At 40.6% G+C, this 20,853-nt stretch overlaps 1 pseudogene; it reads left to right on the forward strand.

Moving 5' to 3' along the window:
- Nucleotides 1-14,682: 14,682 nt before the first annotated feature.
- Nucleotides 14,683-16,097, forward strand: LOC125409123 (preferentially expressed antigen in melanoma-like protein 7 pseudogene; annotated as a pseudogene).
- Nucleotides 16,098-20,853: the final 4,756 nt, after the last annotated feature.

Genomic DNA, 20,853 nt, shown 5'->3' on the forward strand with positions numbered 1-20,853 from the left:
TGATACACTATGTAAAGGTATGCCGCTCTGACTGGTTTAATAAAAGGTTGAATGGTCAATAGTTAGGCAGGATTTCCAGGCACAGAGGATGCTAGGAAGAAGAAGAAGGATGGAGACACCATGAGATTCAGAGCAAGCAGGATGGGCACTATGGAGGTGAGGTAATAAAGCCACAAGGCAGAAAGTAAATTAATAAAAATGAGTTAAGTAAGAAAAGGTAGTTAGAAACAAGCCTAAGCTATCGGCCGAGGTTTCATAATTAATAAGCCTGAGTTTTGTTTTTTGCAAGGACCATCAGCTGCCAAATAATGGCAAGGAAGTTGAAGCAGAAAGCTCACAAGTGTGAGACAAATAAGAGATAGGTGGCAATCCAGGCCAGTCTGGCCAACATAGTAAGATATCTATCTTGCTGTGCCATGGTAGCACACGCCTTTAATCCCAGCACTCAGGAGGCAGAGGTAGGTGGATCTCTGTGAGGTCCAGGTCAGCCTGGTCTACAGTTCCAGGACTGGCTCCATAGCTACTGAGAAACCCAGTCTCAAAAAACAAAAACAAAAAAGGCTTATCTATTTAAAAAAAAATAAAATGGAGAGACAGGGGTTAGAGAGCTGACTCTGGTTAAGAGAACTTGTTACTCTTGCAGAAGACACAGATTCAATCCCAGCATCCACATGGTGGTTCACAATCATCTGTAACTCCAGTTCTAGGTTATCTGCCCTCTCCTGCCCTCTTTGGGCACTAGACATGCACATGGTGCACAGACATACATGCAGGCAAACACATAAGACAAATCTTTAGAAAGAAATGAAGAGAGAATTTGGGTCGGTGTTGGAGTATTTTCCCAGAATGTAGCACTACAAAAAGTGAGAGGGGGAAATGTTTATGTATTGAGAAGTAAATTTAAAAGTAAAATGAAGTGCTATATACTGTAAACTCTAAAGCATCACTAAAAAGGAGATAAGTAAATGGAAAGACAGCCTATGTTGCTGGATTTGAAGATTTGTCATTGCTACAATGACAATACTTCCCTAACTAATCTACAGAGTCAATGTAGTCCCTATCAAAACCTCATTGCTTCTGTCGAAACTGAAAAGTTAGTCTTATAATTCATAAGGAACATAAGGGAACCAGAAGAGTCAAAATAACCTTGGAAAAAAAGATAAAAAGAAAAAAAGAACAAAGTGGACTATAGTGGTTTTTAATCTCATTACAAAGCAACAAGAAATAAAGACCGTAGTAGGGGCATAAGGAGAGATATAGACAATAGAACAGAATTAATAGTCTAGAAATAAACCCATGCATTTGTGGTCAATTAGGTCTCAACAATGATATCGAAATAATGTGGTGGAGAAACAATGTCTGTTCAGTAAATGGTGCTGAGATATCTGAATGCGCCTTTAAAAAGAACGCGGTTGGGCACCTACCTTAAAGTAGCTGTAAGAATTAACCCAAACTAGATCCCAGGCTGAAATGTCAAGCTTAAACTATAAAAATCTCTCCACAGAGTATTATTCCGATGCAAAAAGCACAGACACAAATTTCATTGCAGCAAGGCTCACAATCTGATGAATGGAGAAAATGAGAGATGACCATCTGGCAATAACAAAAGCAAAACACAAATACATGCTCCAATATGGAGAAATCTAAAACAATCTCATTCAAATGAAATAAAAGGCCAGGCAGCCTGTGATTCTACTTATATGAAACCCCTGAAGGAGACACTCCTAGAGATCAGCTGATGCTTTAGGCTTGGGGGTTTTAGAACAAATGAGGAATAAATACGGATGAATACAGGTTTTTCTTTTGGATAGTGAAAATGTTTTAAAATAGACTTGGTGAAGGTGTGCCATTCCATAAATACAACAGAAACCATTAGAGTGGATGCTTTAAAGGGGAAATTTATTATATGCCAATTATACCTATAGGGAAAATGGAATTAAGGAGAAACAATATGGCATAAATGATAGAAGAAATATTTTCTGAGATAAAAATTTATATATTCAGTATTCTTACAAATGAATTACACTTAAACAAATCCTTGTGACTTTTCTGATTTTGAAGATAAAGAATAAGATCACACAAGCTGTTGGCCCCAACCCACCCACCCCCAGCAAAAGCTCATGTGTAAGAAAATATAATTAGTTCATTGACATCTCAGCTGCAACATCACATGGAGGAATATTTTTGGACTGTGTTGGGAGGAAAAGGTGAAGCAACGCAAATTCCAAACATGAAGCATGGCTCCCTCCCAAGCAGCCCACTGCATGCTGCTGCCAACAGGCAGCATTCTTCCATCCCTTACCTTTGTCCTGGAGACTGGACCAGATTTCTAGGGTTTAAATGTGCCCCCTCCAAAATTAATTGGAGACAATCACCAAACGTCACAGAACTGAGAGGAGGAAGCTTTTCCCAGGTATGTGATTATTAGAGTTGCATGTTCATGAATGAGGAATACTGCCACTAAAAAGGAGAGATTGCAAAGCAAAAAATGGTGGCATAAATCTGTAATGCTGGAGCACAGAAGGCAGAAGCAGAATGATCCCAAGTTCTGGCCTGCCTACGTTACAGAGTAAGACACTATGCTAAAAATAATATTATTAATTATAATAGAAGCTTCAAAACAAGTCACGCACTGTGGCACACCTTTGTGATCCTAACACTGGGGAAACTGAGGCAGAGAGATCAGATGTTTGATGCCAACCTGGCTTGTGAGACTCTTGAAACCAAGGTCTTGATAAAGAGGAGGAACACATACAAAACACTGAAGTAAACTTTGTATAATCATTAACTGTTTTTAATAACTTTTTTGTTTTTTGAGACAGGGTTTCGCTGTGTAGCTCTTGGCTGTCCTGAGACTCACTCTGTAGACCAGGCTGGTCTCAGACTTAGAGATCTGCCTCCCTCTGCCTCCCAAGTTCTGGGAAAAAAGGTGTGCACCACCACTGCACGGCTGATAGCATTTAACAAAAATGTTGAAAGTGTTAGAATATACAAAAAGTATTACAATAAAAGTTACAGTGTATTTGAAAGAAAAATATTAATATTATCAGTCCCTGGGAAGGGGAATCAAAATTATTCAGTCTCACAGCATTTGGCGAAGATAACGAAGCATAAGGAATATATTTTTTTCTTGGTACTTATAAACATATATTTGTCCCCTATTTAAATTTCAAAGATAGTAACTACAATTGTTTGTAGAACTTCAAAATAATTAGAGGGAAAAATGCAATAATTAAAAACACAGAGTTCACAAATATAAGCAGATAAAATATATCACTAATTAAGGAGCAAAACCATTGCAAAGAGAATAAGTTACAATAGCTTACCCAGAAAGGCAATCAATGTGCTGACAAGGGGAAAACCTTTTTAAAAGCTCTCTACATTTTAGTGAAATTTAAGAGTAACAAGGGCAGGTTGTCAGAAAAACAGAGTAATGTGAACATCAGAATGCCCCTAGAAATTAAAAACAAAACAAAACAAAACAAAACAGGTGACTAGTGGTCAAGGTTGCTGTTGCACGTCTATAATCCTAGTGCTTGAGGTGCTGGAGCAGCAGGAGCACAAGTTCAAGGCTAACCCAGGCTACATAGTGTTTCAAGCCAGCAAAAACAACTACTAAGACCCCATCTCAAAGATAACTGAGGGAAGATTTGGCTGATGCTAGAATGCTTGCCTGACATGCCCAAGGCTCTTTTTTTTTTAAATTTATGGTTTATTTAACTTTATTTTATGTGCATTGGTGTGAAGGTGTCAGATCCCCTGCAACTGAATTTTCAGACAGTTGTGATCTGCCATGTGGGTGCTGGGAATTGAATCTGGGTTCAGCCCTGCCCAAGGCTCTTATATGGCAGCTAGCACTGGGGTGGGGAGAGATCCTGCCTGGCATAGCTCAGTTGGTTGAGTGCTTGCCTTGTGTTTGGGAAGGCCTATGCTTGATCCCCAATACTACATAAACCAGGTGTGGTAGTTGACACCTTTAAGTCTAGTTCTCAGAAGGTGGAGGCAGAAGGATCACACGTTCAGGATAATATTCTGGATGGAGCTAGAGAGATGGCTCAGTGGTCAAGAGCACTTGCTACTCTTCCAGAGGATCCATGTTTGATTGCCAGCACCTACATGATAGCTCATAACTGTCTGTAACTCCAGTTCCAGGATCTGATTGCCCTCTTCGAGCCTAAGTGAGTAACAGGCAAGCATGTGGGACACAGGCGTTCCAACAAGATACTTACACACACAAAATAAAACAAAGTAAAAGGTCATTGCTCTCTTAAGAAAAGAAAAGGAAAGAAAGAATAGCAAGGGGAAATTTTAATTTAAGATATGTTTAAATGTAACGGCACATTTTTAGAATCAATAACAAACTGAGTGAGCTAAATTTTACTATACAAAAGACAAAATTCTCTAAGTGAGAGAAATGACTGACTTTGTTCTTTACAAATAAAATGACATAGGCTGGGCAGTGATGGCCTGTGCACTTGGGAGACAGGTGAATCTCTGGGAGTTTGAAGACAGCCTGGTCTACAGAGCAAGTTTCAAGACAGTCAGAGCTACACACAGAGAAATCCTGTCTCAAAAAGCTTTGAACTTTACAAGGACCTAGGGATCAAAGCAGGGAATTGGGCACACTAGACAAGCATTTACGCTACATTCCCAACCCTTCAGGAAGCTTTTCAACTGTTGCTTTCATTTGACCTCCAACTTCAACAGTATCTGAACACATGCTTCATAATTTATACATAGTGAATACAATGTGTCAACCTGGCTAAACTAGGGTACCCAACTAGTTATATAAGCACTGTCTTTCTGTCAGGCATTTCTCAAATGCAGTTATGATCCACAATCAATTTACTTTAAGTAGAAGAAATTGTCCTTAAAAGTGTGATGGATCATCCATCAGTTAAAAGGCTTTATCCAAGAAATTCTTCCTCAAGACAACATCAGCTCTGACTTGAGTTTCTAGCTTGCTTGTCTATCCCTTGGGTCTCTGACATGTTAGTCCTCACAATCACATAGCCAGTTCTCTAAATCAAATGTTTCACTCATAGTATTATGTGTAATGTTTTGGGAGCTAGAGAGATGTCCAACAAGCTGCTCTTGAAGAGGACCTTGGTTTTGCTCCCAGCTCCCACATATGGTACTTACCACCTCCTATAATTCAAGTGCCAGAGAATTCAAAGCTGTCTTCTCGTTTCTGAGGGCACCAGTGTGTCCATAGTATGTATACACACACCCAGGCACACACATGCTGGGATTAAAAGTGTGCGCTGCTGCTGCTGCCATCACCATGCTATATTTTACAATTATTAAGTGAATGTGTTGTAAAATACCAATGAGGGAAAAAAAACTTTTTGTTTTGTTTTCAAGACAGGGTTTCTCTGTCTAACAGTCCTGGCTTTCTGAAACTCACTTTGTAGACCAGGCTGGCCTTGAACTCACAGAGACCCTTTTCCTCTAAGTGGCCTTTTCCTTTGAGTGCTGGGATTAAAGGTATGCACCACTACACTTGGAAAAACAAAACAAAACACTTCTTTAAAAATAAAATTGTGCTGGGCGATTGTGGCACACACCTTTAATCCAAGCACTTGGGAGGCAGAGCAGGTGGATCTCTGTGAGTTCGAAGCCAATCTGGTCTACAAGAGCTAATTCCAGTGTAGGCTTGAAACTACAGAGAAACCTTATCTAGAAAAACCAAAACTAACCAACCAATCAATCAATAAAATTGTATAGTAAATTTCATTTTACAATTCTAGGGCAAAATAGAATATATGAGAGAGAGTGGGAACCAGTGGACAGGGGAAGTAGAGAAAATAGAGAATCAATGCCAAGACTGCCCTCTAGCTTGATAAATATAGCCTGAGGTACTTAGAGAACTGCCTTTTCTACTGAAAGTAGGATAGAATGAATGAGTTTGTAAATCTAGGATTTAGCAGTCTGAGAGGAAGTATTTCAAGTCCAAGGCCAGCCTGGGCTATAAGGCTTCCTTCCTTCCTTCCTTCCTTCCTTTCTTCCTTCCTTCCTTCCTTTCTTTATTCCTCCCTCCCTCCTTCCCTTTTCTCCTTCTTCCCTTTTTCCTTTCCTTTCTCCCTTCAACCCTAAAGGCCTATTTCTAGTAGAACTTTTGTCTTACCCCTCAGGTCTTGTTGCTTAAAGCTAACTTATACCCGTGGATCCCTGGAAGGCAACTAAACACAATCCCTGCTGCATATTTCAGTGAAGGGGCTTCTAGTCAAGTGGGGCTGAGGATCTGGGGGAAAGGGGAGGCGGGAGGAGGGATTGCGAGGAGTGGAGGGAGGGGAAACTGCGGTCAGGACATAATGAGAGAAGAATATTTTTTAAAAGTGGGGGGAGTATATTCTCAGAATTCTGTCTCCCTATTGTTAAATTCTTCATCCCAACATTCCGGAGTGGAATTAGGTTTGATAAGGTCAAGGAGAGGGCCAATCAGCAGGGATCATAGAGACTTGTCAGTACAAAGTTGAGTTCTTTCTAATGTAAAAGTAAGTGTTTTGCAGAGTCTCAAAAAAATAAACAAATGTGACTTTGCATTTTCTCAGGAGGGAGAGCACAGATTTTCTCTCTCCCCCTTGGCTCTGTCAGGAGGTAGAATCAAAAACAGTACTCTGAGTTTTTTTTAATTAAAAATGGCTACTTTTTCTAGCTATAACTGTTGTCTCAAGCAGGCATTTCTACCACTTATTAAGCAGTCCGTTAGTGGGCAAATGTTGAATATTATCTCTGAGGAAGTAACTACAATTTGACTTGGGTTACGAGAGGAGGAGGATTTGTTTTTCTAAGTGTGGAATAGTTGAAAACTCATATTCTCAAAAGTTCTAAGTAAAATTAGTTACAAAAAAACAACTTATCATCAAAATCTACAAAGATACATTTAAAAATTCAGAGAAGGCTCTTCTGTTTCCCTAAGTAAGTTTTCAGAGCAGTCCGGAGCATGATTCAGGAAAGGGTCATCTATGGGTACATGTCTGGAAGACCGCACACTTTGCCCTCATCTGGGAAACTCACAGTCCAAACAATCGTATTAAAAGATCTACAATTCTGGAGCACACACGGCCATGGGCTCCTCTGTGGGCACCACCTGCTGCTATCACCCCCAGAGCCTCTCTGGGGACAACACCCTCATATGTGTATTCTAGACCAAGAAAAAGACTGATTTGCCTAAGAAAACATTCCTTTGTCTACTTTGAGAAAATCACAAGTAGGAAAGTTATACAGTATTTTTATTTTAAGTCAACTAAAAGTATTTCCTCCTTTTTGAAACTTTGTTTTGAAGGATTAGTGAGCACACACACAAGCCATCTAGAGTAGCTCAATTTTCAGTGAAAAATAGTGTAGACTCTAGTCTGGGTTAGCGCTTAATTAGGATTGTGTAAGTCAGACAACTCAGTTCCTGAGGCAAGCTAAGCAGTTTGGGGGTATGTTTTACCTGTGTTTGACCTTTTAACGAAAGGCTAAAGGAAGTGTCACCACAGCAACCCTTTTGATGTTCGTAGATTCCCACTCCCTGTGAAGCTTTCTCTGTCACCCCCATTCACTGTGACTTGGCCTTTCTAATCAATATGTAATCAAATTCTATCTTCTATTGTTATGTGCCTTCCTACGTTTTTAAGTAGCTTGAAAGAGTCACCTCAGACACGGACTAGGATCTCAAGAAATACTTCTGAATGGCTCACACATGACCAATGAATGGACAGGGGAGAAGTGATCTGCAGAGGAATTGGGAGCTCTCCCTCCCTCTGTGTATGGCTAACCATCCCTCTCGGCAATTTTCTGGGTGTCCGAAGAGGACTAGGCTGCTGCTCTTCCTTGAGGGACATTGCCTGGTCCTGCCAACATTCCAGTGAGTCAGTGACCTGCTCATCAAATCCCCAGAGCAGGGAGCTGTTGCGGCCAAGTCTGTTGAGATCAAATGGGCCTCAACAATAAAACAGAAGTGTGGCGTTATTTCTACATGTTTTACCTGAGTCTTTAGGTACATTTTCCCAAAGCACACCGTCTCTCACAGAGAAGGTGCTCGCAGGGTACAACCCCAGTTCTAAGGACCGTTTGAGTTTCTTAAAACACAGACCATAGAAAAGTTGAAAAGGGAAAAAGGAAACACCTTATCCTTCACTGTTTCAGGTGATTCAGGCTGACTTTGGTTAGGGACAAACTCTGCTCAACAGTTAAACAATCTCAGGACCCGCAAAGTGGTGGTATCTATGGTTTCCAGGAATTATCATTGTTGCTGCCTGTGTACCCATGATAGACAGGAGCCAGTATTGTCAGATAATTAATTCTTTTGGCAACAATTCTGTGATTGTAAATTGTTCAGTCATCATGTTCTCAGATTGCTTTGGCATCATGAAATAAAACAAGATATATAAAAGTGTTGTTCCTTCCCTGTGGGGACTTAAAGTCTATCCTATCAGGAGATGACAGTAGCGCTGAAAACACCTGTGAGCAATAGAGGGCAGTGTGTATGGTCCAGAGCTGACTCAAGAGCCTAGGCCTCTATAACTGTGCTGGGCACTCAGCAAAGATGGAGGGGCCACCAGAAGTCCCTACAATAGCAGAAGATTTAATGAAGAAAATGAAGGGTTGAACACTGAAGACAGGACAAGATTTGGGACAAAAGAGGTAGGCTGTCCACCCTGGTCTCAAATTTACTATACTGCTTGAGAATGACCTTGAATCCCTAATCCTCTTGCATCCCCCTCATTTTGTTAATTCTTAATCCTCCAGCTCTTAAATACTACAAAACAGAATATATATAAACAAATACAATTCCAGTCATGCTTAGTGGAACATTCCTGTAATCTTACCACTTAAAAAGCTGAGGCCAGAGGACTGTGACTTCTAATTCAACCTACGTATTCAGACTCTATCTCAAAAACAAAGCAGCAAAAAACACACTCCCAATCACTAAACTACCATTTTTTTATTAATTACCTTTATTATATGTAGTTTATATATTACATATGTATATATATTACATATATTATATGTAGCTAGTTTAATGGTTCGTAAATTTGGTCAATTTTCCATTATCCACAAAATTATTACTATATATATGGTAATATATATATATGCACATATATATATATAAAGAGTAATACTTTATCTGAATAGCTTTAGGATTTTTAATGACACTGATAAATTTATTAATAAAAATGTTTATTGTGTGTTGGGTGCTGGGGATAAATGATCATTTCTTTTCCCTTTCAACTTTATTTATTTTATTTTTTGTTTTGTTTTATTTTAAGGATTTACTTATTTATTATGTATACAACATTCCTTCCGTGTGTGACTCCAGGCCAGAAGAGGGCGCCAGATCTCATTATAGATGGCTGTGAGTCACCATGTGGCTGCTGGGAATTGAACTCAGGACCTCTGGAAGAATAGCCAGTGCTCTTAACCACTTAGCCATCTCTCCAGCCCCTTGTTTTTTGTTTTGAGACAGGGTTTCTCTGTGTATCCCTGGCTGTCCTGGAATTCCCTCTTGTAAACCTGACTGGTCTTGAACTCACAGAAATCTGCCTGCCTCTGCCTCTGGAGTGCTGGAATTAAAAAATGACTATAATTATAGCATGTTTCATCAACAAAAACAAGATAGTTTTAGGAAAATCATACAGCATGGAAGACCACGTCAGATTGGAAGGACAGTGGCAAAGTCTTGAGGACACTGTGAGCCAGGTCTAGATCTAAGCATGCAGCTGGAGGTAGTGGGCCAGGAAGAGAGTTGTTCTAAGAGCAGAGAGACAACTAATATCCTTGGAAAGGAAGGGAGATAAAACTGAACTCTGAACCGAGTGGTGATAGCACACACCTTTAATCCCAGCACTGGAGAGGCAGACACAGATGGATCTCTGTGAATCTGAGGCTAGCCTGGTCTACAGAGGGAGTTCCAGGACAGGCTCCAAAGCTATTGAAAAACACTGTCTCATAAAACCAACCAAACAAACAAACAAACAAACAAAACAACAACAACAACAAAAAAAACTGGACTGGGTTTTGCTTATTTATCTACAGTATCAGTATGCTACAAAGATTACAATGAGTTGAGTCAGTCGCAGGGATGTGTACCTTACAGTCCCAGTTACTTGCTTCAAAAAGGCGACAGAGGAAAATTTCTGGACCCAAGGATTTGAGACTAACCTGATCAACATAAAATTTTGTCTCAAACAAACAGCAATAATACTTAGCAATAATGATATTTAAATGTTATCCTTGTATTACAAGGTAAATTGGAATTAACTCTCTCTTATGAGGATAGCAATTTGAGAAGACAGAACAAAGTGGCCTGCCGTTTCACTCTGGTATTGTGCTCTCTCTCTCTCTCTCTCTCTCTTTCTCTCTCTCTCTCTTTCTCTCTCTCGTGCTGGGATTAAAGGTGTGGACCACCACTGCCGGCAAAGCTAGCTACCACTAAAACGACAAAACAGGATACAAGTTACCAGCCCCTTTGGGAGGCAGGGCAGTGAGATAGTTAGGTGCATGGAATTTCAGAACCACATTTGCTTCTGCCTTTTGGATTCTGTTGTAAAGTCTTGCTGGAGTCAAAATATTTAAAATTAATAATTAAGTCATATTAAGAAATACTTTGATGAGAAACTCTATTATGTGGTGAGCCACACTGTCTTCACTATCTCGCCCATTCACAGCTCATCTGTCATTTACAGCTTTGTCCAGCTTCGAGTTAATGAGTTCTGGTTCAGGACTGGACAAAGCTCAGCAGTTAAGAGCATGTTCAGCTCTTGCAAAGTTTATCCAGTTCCCAGCTCCAAGTCACAGCTGCCAGTAGCTCCACCTTTAGGGTATGTGATTCCCCTCCACACACACCCATAAAATTACTTTTAAAATGGTTCTGAGTCACATGATCAAGCCCTGACCTATGGGCATGAGGTTTGCCTCATCATCAATTGTGCAGAGATAGTTGTTACCCAAAAACAAGAAAATTATTCTGGGCAGGAAAATATAGCTGATGCCTCCGACTCAATCTGCCTTCCACTCAGCGCTGAGAGCACTGAGGTCTTTCAGAGTCTTGAGGAATAGATACGTCTTCACTTATCACATCATATTTATTTTTCAAGCACTGCATAGAAATTTATGTGGGACAAATTAGTATCTAAGGAAGTAGAATTATTATTCTCTTTTTGTAAATGTAACTTATAATCAAGTTAGATTAAGCTTTTGAGTCAGGAGGATCTGAAAAGGACTGATTAAGAGGGATGGAGCATCTTAATTAAGTCAAGCATTTTGCTCTCTCTTCCTGTGCCATTAGGTAACAATAGCTTCAAGAACAAAGACGTTCACACTGAGAAGCATTCAAAACTGGAAAATAAATTTGGCAACAAAGCATAATGGCCATAGATTTGAATAAAACAACTAATAATAGTTTATCTTTTATGTTTATTTATCACTAAGGCCACAACAGTATTTTGTCTCTGTCCTTAGATGTTAGGATCACAGTTCCCATCTCATCTTCATAAATACAAATTGTGCAGTGGCTTTGATGGCTGTCACCTAAGGAAAAGGAGAAATCAATGTAGAAGAGATGGCAAGTTTTTCTACGTGGTATAGTAGATAGATACAGGTGTACAAATAAATCACCAGCAGGCCTGACGTCCATGTGCTGAGAATGGCCCTGGAGGGATGAGGTCGTGGCTGGGCGGTACAGTACTTGTCTGGCATGCTCCAACAAACAACCAAGAGAGTTGCTTTATTAGAAAGCTCTACAATCAAAAGTTCAGTTTGAATAGGGTCTTCCAAAGTCAAGAGAAAAGCATAAGACAAGAAACATCAAGTTATGTTTCCCAGAAGGTAGAAACAAGCGATTCACTGTGTGGTGATCATAAGGCTATACTACATAGGCTCATGCACATTTGCTGAGCGGATAAACCAAGCCAAGGTGTTCTGAAAATCAATTAACAAGTTTGTGTCAACTTGGCACAGTACAAGGCTAAGAGTATATTTTTAAAGTCACAAGGTAAAAGGTTTTGTTAGTGACTTACATGATGGGGTAAAGTGTGCGTTTTTTAAATTAAATCAAAGCAGGGAAATGAGTGGAGGCATAGGCAAGGAAGGAGAAAAACGAGAATTGTTAAACCAGACAGGTTTCAGTTTCCCACACTTGCTAGGTTTTAAACTGGGAAAGCTCTACCCCACTTGGGCCTTGGTTCCCTGTGTGTTAGGCAGGAACAATGGGAGCATATATTACTCGTAAGCACTTTAGGGATTAGATGAAAAAGTATGTAAGATAACAATGCCCGCAATAAGTGATGACTGACTCATTATTGATGGTTGCTGGGCAGAGGATCACACTCAAGGCTTTTGGCACACCAAGTAGATACACTTCCACTGAAATATAACCTCAGCCCAGTAATGACAAATTACTGAACTTTATTGTAAGAGTACAACTTTCTTTTTTATTCTCAAAGTTAATTCTTTCAAGAAAAGGATCAACTATCTAAATGGCTTTAATATGTGCAAGCAAGATGAGAAAGGAACTCAGTGGTCAGGGGCTAAAAGCTTTGGGGTGGAAATAAAGATGGTCTTGGCTGGATTGTCTGGTTTGGCTTGATAGTGGCATCACTGCTCTAATCCCTACCATGGAACTAAACTGCTTACCAGGACTGTAGCAGGGCCCTTGGTGGAAATAAAGTAGGAATGGGCTGACTGTGAATGTTTCTGTATAATCCAGGTTTGTAGTGTTTTCTTCACATTTGGTACCATGTGCACCACACTCCAGCATTTATTTGTAGAATCAACGCAAGAATGACCCTAACTTAAGTCCACCTAGAAATCAAGAAATACCAGATAAAATCTGTAAATATAGATTTTATAACCTGCAGTTTCAAGAAAATGAGATAGCACACATCAGTCCTTATCAATCAATCTGTCTGTCTGTCTGTCTGCCTCTCACTGTGCCTGAATGGCATTGACACCCTGACGTTTATTTTTCTGTCACTGCTGTTTCCAGAGTCCTTGAGCTCTGTGCAGATATGAGGCTGGTCCGTGAACTCTGTGAACTGTGAGGCTGCTGTCGGGTTTAACGCAGTTCAGATTCCAGTCGGCTACAAAGTGCAGGAAGTTAGTCCACTTTGGGTAATCTTTGTGTTTAGACTTGTTTTTCTTTTATTTATTTATTTTTTTAAGATCTCAGCTTGATAAATCTGCCTTGCATGATCAGAGCCCCTGCTGGCTGCCTATTTGGAAAAGTACCTAAATGTGTGTTTTCTTTTTATTTACTTATTTTTTAAAAAACTATCTTTTCTCATTTCACATGCCAAATCCAGTTTCCACTCCATCCTCTCCTTCTGCTCCTCCACCTTCTCCTGCCATCCACTCCTCAGATTGGATAAGGATTTCCATGGGGAGTCAACAAAGTCTAGCACATTGTTTTGAGGCAGGACCAAAGCTCTTCCCCCTACATCTAGGCTGAACAAGGTATTCTTCCAGAGAGAATGTATTGCAAAAAGCCAGAACAAGCAACAGGAATAAATCCCGGTCTTACTGCCAGTGGCCCCACAGTCTGCCCCAGTCATACAACTGTCACCCACATTCAGAGGGCCTAGCCTGGTCCTGTGCTAGTTCCTTCACTGTCAGCACTGTCAGGCTGGAGTTGTGAGCTCCCAACAATTCAGGTAAGCTGTTTCAGTGGGTGTCCCCATCATGATCTTGATCCCTTTGCTCTTAATCTCACTCCTCTCTCTCTCTCTTCGACTGAACTTGAGGAGCTCAGTGCTCCACTGTGGATCTCTGCATCTGCTTCCATCTGTTCCTGGATGTAGGTTCTACGATGACATTTGAGATAGCCATCAATCTGACTACAGGTCAAGGCCAGTTCAGGCACTCTCCACAATTGCTTCAGGTCTAAGCTGGTGTCATGCTTATGGATTCCTGGGAATTTCTCTAGTGCCACGTTTCTTGCTAGCCCCATAAGGCCTCCCTCAATCAAGATATCTCTTTCCTTTTTCTCATCTGTGGTCTTCTCCCATTTCAACCATCCTGTTCCCCCAATTTCCCCTCCCCTCTCCCTTTCCTCTTCTGCCTTCCCTTTTCCCCCACACCCATGCTCTCACTTTCCCTTCCCAGGGGGATCTTTTAGGGTTCTCCTTGTTACTTAGTTTCTCTGGGGTTGTGGACTATAGGCTCCTTATCCTTTGCTTTAACAGCTAGTATTCACCTATGAGTGAGTACATACCATGCTCATCTTTCTGGGTTTGGGTTGCCTCACTCAAGATGGTTTTTTCTAGCTCCATCCATTTGCAAGCAAATTTCAAGATGTCATTGTTTTTAGGAAAAAAAAAACTTTAATCAACAATCTATAAACTTCCACGTTTATTTATTTGTTTGTTTATTGATCTTTCGAGATAGGATTTCTCTGTGTAGCCTTGGCTGTCAAGTAACCCACTCTGTAGACAAGGCTGGCCTCGAACCCACATAAATTCACCTGCCTCTGCATCCCAAGTGCTGGGATTAAAGGTGTGTGCCACCACCACCCAGCGAACTTCCACATTAAAAAAATAAAACATTGATAGACCAGGCTGGCCTCAAACTAACGGAGATCTGCCTGCCTCTCGAGTGCTGGGATTAAAGGACATTGGAGTCAGAGAGGACACTCAGAGCTCCGGAGTCTGTCACCACTGTCCAGATCAGGGACCATCTGCCTCAACACCCATCAGAATGACCTTCCAGGCCCCACCTACACTCCTACAGCTGGCAGGGCAGAGCCTAGTGAGGAATGAGGCCTTGGCCATCTCTACTCTGCAGAACCTGCCAATTGTGCTCTTTCCCCCACTGCTCAAGGAGTCCGACACTCAGAGACGAAAAAAGATAATTAAGGTCCTGGTGAAAGACTGGCCCTACCCCTGCCTTCCTGTTGGGCTTCTGATGAGCAACCCCAACGTGGAGATCTACCAGGCAATGCTAGATGGAGTAGACACGTGGCTGTGATGGATGTTTCGCCCCAGAGGGCAGAAGCTTCGGGTGGTGGATTTGAGGAGTGTCCACCGTGACTTCTGGGATGTGTGGACAGGAAGAAAGAGAGCAGAGCCCTCAGCAGAAACCTCGCCTGAGAGGCAAAGAGCGAAGCGCCTCTCTAGATACACACTGAGGCGGCATCTGAAGGTTGTCGCTGAACTTCAGCTTCCCCAGGATGAACAGCAAGCACGGCTGTTGCAGTGGGCTCAGAAGAGAAGGGATTCTCTGCAGCTGTGCTGTGTGAAGCTGAAGATTGGGACACTACCATTCTACAGGGTCAGGGAGGTCTTAAAAATTTTACAGCTGGAGTTCATCGAGGAGTTGGAACTGAATACAGCGTGCAATCTTTCCACCCTGGTACATTTTGTACCTTACATCAGCAAGATGAGCCATCTTCACAAAGTCATGATCGTCCGCATCTTCAAAGGAAGGACTGCCACTGTCATGGATGAGGAGAGGGTCACCGAGATCATGTCTGTGTTCTCCAAGCTCAGCTATCTCCAGCATCTCAGCCTGGATGATGTCTATTTCGTCAACAATCACATGAACCTCTTGCTTAGGTATCTGCAGAAGACCCCCTTGGAGTCCCTGTCCATCTCCCTCTGCAAGTTCTCACAGACTTGAATTCCTTTGCCCTGTGGACTCACTGTCAGCTTAAACATCTGTACTTGAGAGGGGTCATTTTAAGTGATTTGAATTTCTTGCCTCTCCATTTTTTCTTAGAGAGTGTTGCATGCACTCTGAAGACCCTGAAATTGAAAGATTGTAGGATGAAGGACTCTGATCTCAGGGTCCTTCTCCCTGCCCTGAGCCAATGTTCCCAACTCACCAGCATCAATTTCTATGATAATGACTTCTCAATCAATGTCCTGAAAGAACTTCTGCACCACACTGCCAACCTAAGCCAGCTGACCAAGGAGCTATACCCTGCTCCTAAGGAGGTCTATAATCACTTAGGTTATATCAGTGTAGAGCAGTTTTCCCAGTGTTGTGCTGAGCTGAAGAACACACTCATCCCAGAACGGCAGTTCAGGTCTCTCTGCTTTGGTAGCAATGTCTGTTATGACTGTGGTAGGCATTATATCTATGAACTGGAGACCACACTTTGTGATTGCTGACTGTAAATTCCTTCTTTACCAAGAAATGAGGCCTAGGGACAGGCCTCTCATCCAGGGGACATCAGAACACAGCTTTAAACATGATTCGGTGTGATGGAAATAAAATTATGTGCTTTGGGGATATAAAACAAGGGTTGGCATTGAGCACATTGGGATGGGGAGGTTAAGTGTCTTGTGGAGTGAGAGAGAGAGTTCTACATTTCCAAATGTAGCTCCTGTCAGGACTGGCTCTTCAGAGGCCCTCCTCCTGCAAACAAAGTAATAAACAGATCCTGAGACCCTGAAAAAAAAAACCACTGTAGGGAGTAATGAGATGTTTCAGCATGTACTTGCCAATAAGCCTGATGACCAGAATTTGATCCTCAAGGCCCACTTGGTAGAGAGAAAACATATACAAAGATAAAAATGTAATTAAAAAACTTTTAAGAAGCTAGATAGATGGCTTAGCAGTTAAGAATACCTGCAGCTCTTGCAGAGGACCTACAAGAACGAAGTTCAGAGTCCAAGGTTTACAACATCTTTATGATTACAGCAACTACCTGTAACTCCAGCTCCAGATACCCTCTTCTGGCCTCCATTGGTATTGGTCATGAACATGGTGCACAGACACACATAAGACAAACATATACATACACACACATATTTAAAAATTTTAAAGCTATGAACATTAAGAAAGCAATGTACAAAAACAAGGTAGAAAGGGTTGGAGAGATAACTCAGAGGTTAAGAGCATTGGCTGCCTTTCCAGAGTCCCTGAGTTCAATTCCCAGCAACCACATGGTGGCTCACAACCTTCTGTAATGAGATCTGATGCCCTCTTCTGGTGTGCAGGCATACATGAAGGCAGAACACTATATACATAATAGATAAATAAATCTTTTTAAAATATTCTTTATGGTTTATTTAACTTTATTTTATGTACACTGGTGTGAAGGTGTCAGATCCCCTGCAACTGGATCTTCAGACAGTTGTGATCTGCCATGTGAGTGCTGAAAATTGAACCCAGGTCCTCTAGAAGAGCAGTCAGTGATCTTAACCACTGAGCCATCTTTCCAACCCCCTAGATAAATAAATCTTAAAAAATAAAGGTGGAAAAAAAGTAAAGTAGCTTTTGACAATTACCTAATACTGTCCAAGTAAGGTTCAAAAGAACTTAGTGACCGAGACCGGGCTATATTCAAAATTCAACAGGGTCGATGGCATAACAGTTCCAGGCAGCCTTTAGAATCAGCAAGGAATCGGTTCCAGGAGTCACCATGGATACCAACATCTTCAGCTTTTCTGACCTTTATAAAACAGTGTATAGGCTGGGGATGTAGCCCGATGACAGACTGTTTGCTCAGGAAGCATAAGGCCCTGGGCTTGATCTTCCAGCACTGCAATACCTGTACCCACATAAATTCCTCTGTGCACTCTAAGACTGCTCAAGGATCTTACAGAACCTAATACAACATAAATGTCATGCAAACAATGTTGTGCTGAATGTTCAGAAAAGACAAGGTTTTGAAAGTCAGTATGTGCTCAGTGCACTTTCAATTTTTTTTATTTTTAGTGTTTTTGACTTATGCTTGGTTGACCCCAAGAAAACAAAACTTCATCCGCAGAAAGCCGACCCTACACAATTTCTAAAAGAGTCGTAAGAAATGCCACTTTCCTTAAATAACAGCTATATTATGTAACTACCAAACAATTAAATATTGACTAAAGATATTGGAAAACAGAAAGTAAAAAGAGAAAATGGGCAAAGAATAAATTATAAATAAATATGACATTGGAAGGCCTAAGGTTAGCAAAAGAAGCGATTAGGGAAAAACAAACAAAATCCCCACTTTTGTAGTATTTTGCTGAGGTTGGAGTTTTTAAAGCGGAATGGTGATGGGGTGTTGGGAAGCAGGGGGGCTTTCCTGCCTTCCATATCAAAAAGAAACCTGGATCTCAAGCCCACAGCCTGGAATTCTCTTTGGACTCTGTACAACCTGCATCTGCCACTGTAACTATCGGCGAATCAATCCCACACCAGTTATGTTTTAAGGGGTTATTTATTTTGGGGGGTAAAACTTACATACACCATAAACCGTCAGGAAGGGAGCCTAGTCGCTGGAGCAGGAGCCGGGAGCAGGAGCCAGAAGTAGGAGCCGGGAGCAGGAGCCGGGACCAAGCACCGGAACCAAGAGCGCCTGATCTGGATCTGCTTCTCTTTTTAAAAGAGAAATATACCACGCCCCAGTGGGCTGGTATTTCAGCAGCTATTGGCTGACGGAGCGGAAGTCGCTCCCCGCTGCACTGTGGGTTCGTGCTAAGCAACTATTGGTTGAGGCAGCGGAAGTTACTCCCACAACACCTCCCCCTTTTGTTTAAGTAAGAGAGTTCTAAGCCTACTACAAAATTATATACAGTAAGTACAAACCTACACAATTATATACAATAAATACAAATATCCTATTCTAACTAGCTTAAGTCTTGTATAAGAAATAACTTGGCCACGTCATGAAAGGAAAGTAACTACGTTTATATAATCTTCAATCCCATCAAAGATCTGAGAAGGGAAATAATGTTACCTAAGTAATTAGGAAGTACAATCAAACTTCCAGAACATGTAACAAATCACAGAGACAACTGGCTACCTGGGCAAACACCCAAAATCACGTTTGCAGCATTGAAACAACCAACTTTGGCTAAGGCCTAACGTAACTGACATACCATTTTCAAAGGCAAGGAACTTTTCAAAACTATCTTATCCTGTCTTGGCAGGATATGACAGTCCTGTTTTATCCATTTACGGATACTCTGTAACTGTCAGTAGTTGAGGTATGGACATTTCTTTACCCAAAGGCCAGTTCTGCCAAGAAGAAAGGCTCCAGGTGGAGTGTCTTTGGTGCTCAACATTCTCTCGGGAATAGATCAGTGTTGCCAGGAGCGATTGTGTCTCCCTACCACAGAACTCTGAGTTAGATTAAAGGCCATTTTCTACAGCTCTTTGAAGAGGTTGAAGATTATCTATCTATACTGAATATAATCTCTATGTATCTAAAGAACCTGATTAGTCTAATTGTAAATGACAAACTTAGATGACTATTGAACTATATTATTCTCAATATCTATCTAACTTAAAGACTGAAATAGTAAACAACTGTGCAATAAATGGGGACAATATGACCTCCAAATATAAACAATGTGCAAGTATACATTGCAATATGGTAAATATATCAATACATAAACAATATATAAGTATCTTAATCAGAGGTAGAAGTGTACAATGCAATATGGTAAAATATACATATATCAATACAATATATATATATATGTCAATACATAAAAATGTTTTAAACAGAGGTAGAAGCACGCATGCATAAAATAGTCAACATAATTTAACTTTGTATCAATATATAAGAATCAATACCAATATATTTGTCTAAAAACAATAACTCACAAGTACAAAGCTATTATCCCATAATCCAATTATCCCTCTTTTTTTTTTTTTAGATTCCTGCACTTATAAAATTCCTCCCCCAACCCTCAACCCTATACTAATTATAACCAACCCCTAAATGATGTCCCTAAACCCAAGGACAAACTTTACTGGGAGAGGGGACGTCGTTCTCTAGAATTACTTCCAGCTGTCATGGGGGTGACGTTCTTTCTGGGGGATCCTGTGAAAGCAAAATGATGGTTAAATTTCAAGATCAATGTCTTTTAAAATTGCAAATAGTCTCTGAGTATTTTGTGGAGGACTGGCCAGGATGTTGTACAAGATGTGCATCATTTCAGCTAACCACGTTGGAATCATCTTGTGCAGCTGGTACCCAAAACAGGTCTTGTAGTAGCGCTATCAGTATCATGATGTCATATCAACCAGGTGGAATTGTTGTTATGGGGCCCCATCTTCTTCCTGGAAACTTCAAATGTCACTGCAGGAAAAACTTATTGTTCATTGTGGAAAACTTAAACATTAATCATATATATTAATCATATATTAATCATATATTAATATCATATATTATATGATTATAATAATATATAATCATATATTAATCATATAGACATATACAGACATACATATATTCAATAAAAGACATGATAGATATATTTAATGAAAGGTATGATAGATATGAAGAAAAGTAAAGATGTTTTCTAAACTCATATTCCTTTCTGTCCCATATCATGGCTCTTGACATGAGACAGAAATTCCAGAAACTCTGGGTTTTTCTTTTAACAACAGGCTTGGAATTAGAGAGGGACTGAGCCAGAGTCCAACTCTAAAACCAGCTCTATAAATTTAGAAATATGATTTAGTATATTTTACTTACAGAACCTATTCAGTTTTCTTGATAGTCCTTATTGGGCCATTATTTTCCATCTGTCAGTATTCAGATATCCAGGGTCCCTTGAACTTTTCAAAAATCAGTGTTTTCCTGTGGAGATAAGAACAGAACCCTGCCCCCATTCTATATGTTTTTCTTACCAATTGTATGAATATCATCATTGTGGATGAGCTGTCATTTCTCCTTTCCAAGAGGTTTCTCCTCTTCAAATTGAACCTTTATTAATTTTGATGGTATTCACAATTTTTCTTCTCCTGTGGAAACAAGAGCAAAACCCCTTCCCCAACGTAGCACATCTCCTGGCCTCCATTGAGAGGTCAGCACGTCTTTGAAATAAACAGGTTGGTTTAGTTCAGAAGTTTTTTCCATTATCCAATGCCTCTCTGCTGCTGTTGTTCCTTTCTCATTAGCATTAAGAAAATTCAAGGTGAATA

Source organism: Myodes glareolus, chromosome 13 (assembly GCF_982192425.1).
Source record: "Myodes glareolus chromosome 13, mMyoGla1.1, whole genome shotgun sequence".
Lineage (NCBI taxonomy): Eukaryota > Metazoa > Chordata > Mammalia > Rodentia > Cricetidae > Myodes > Myodes glareolus.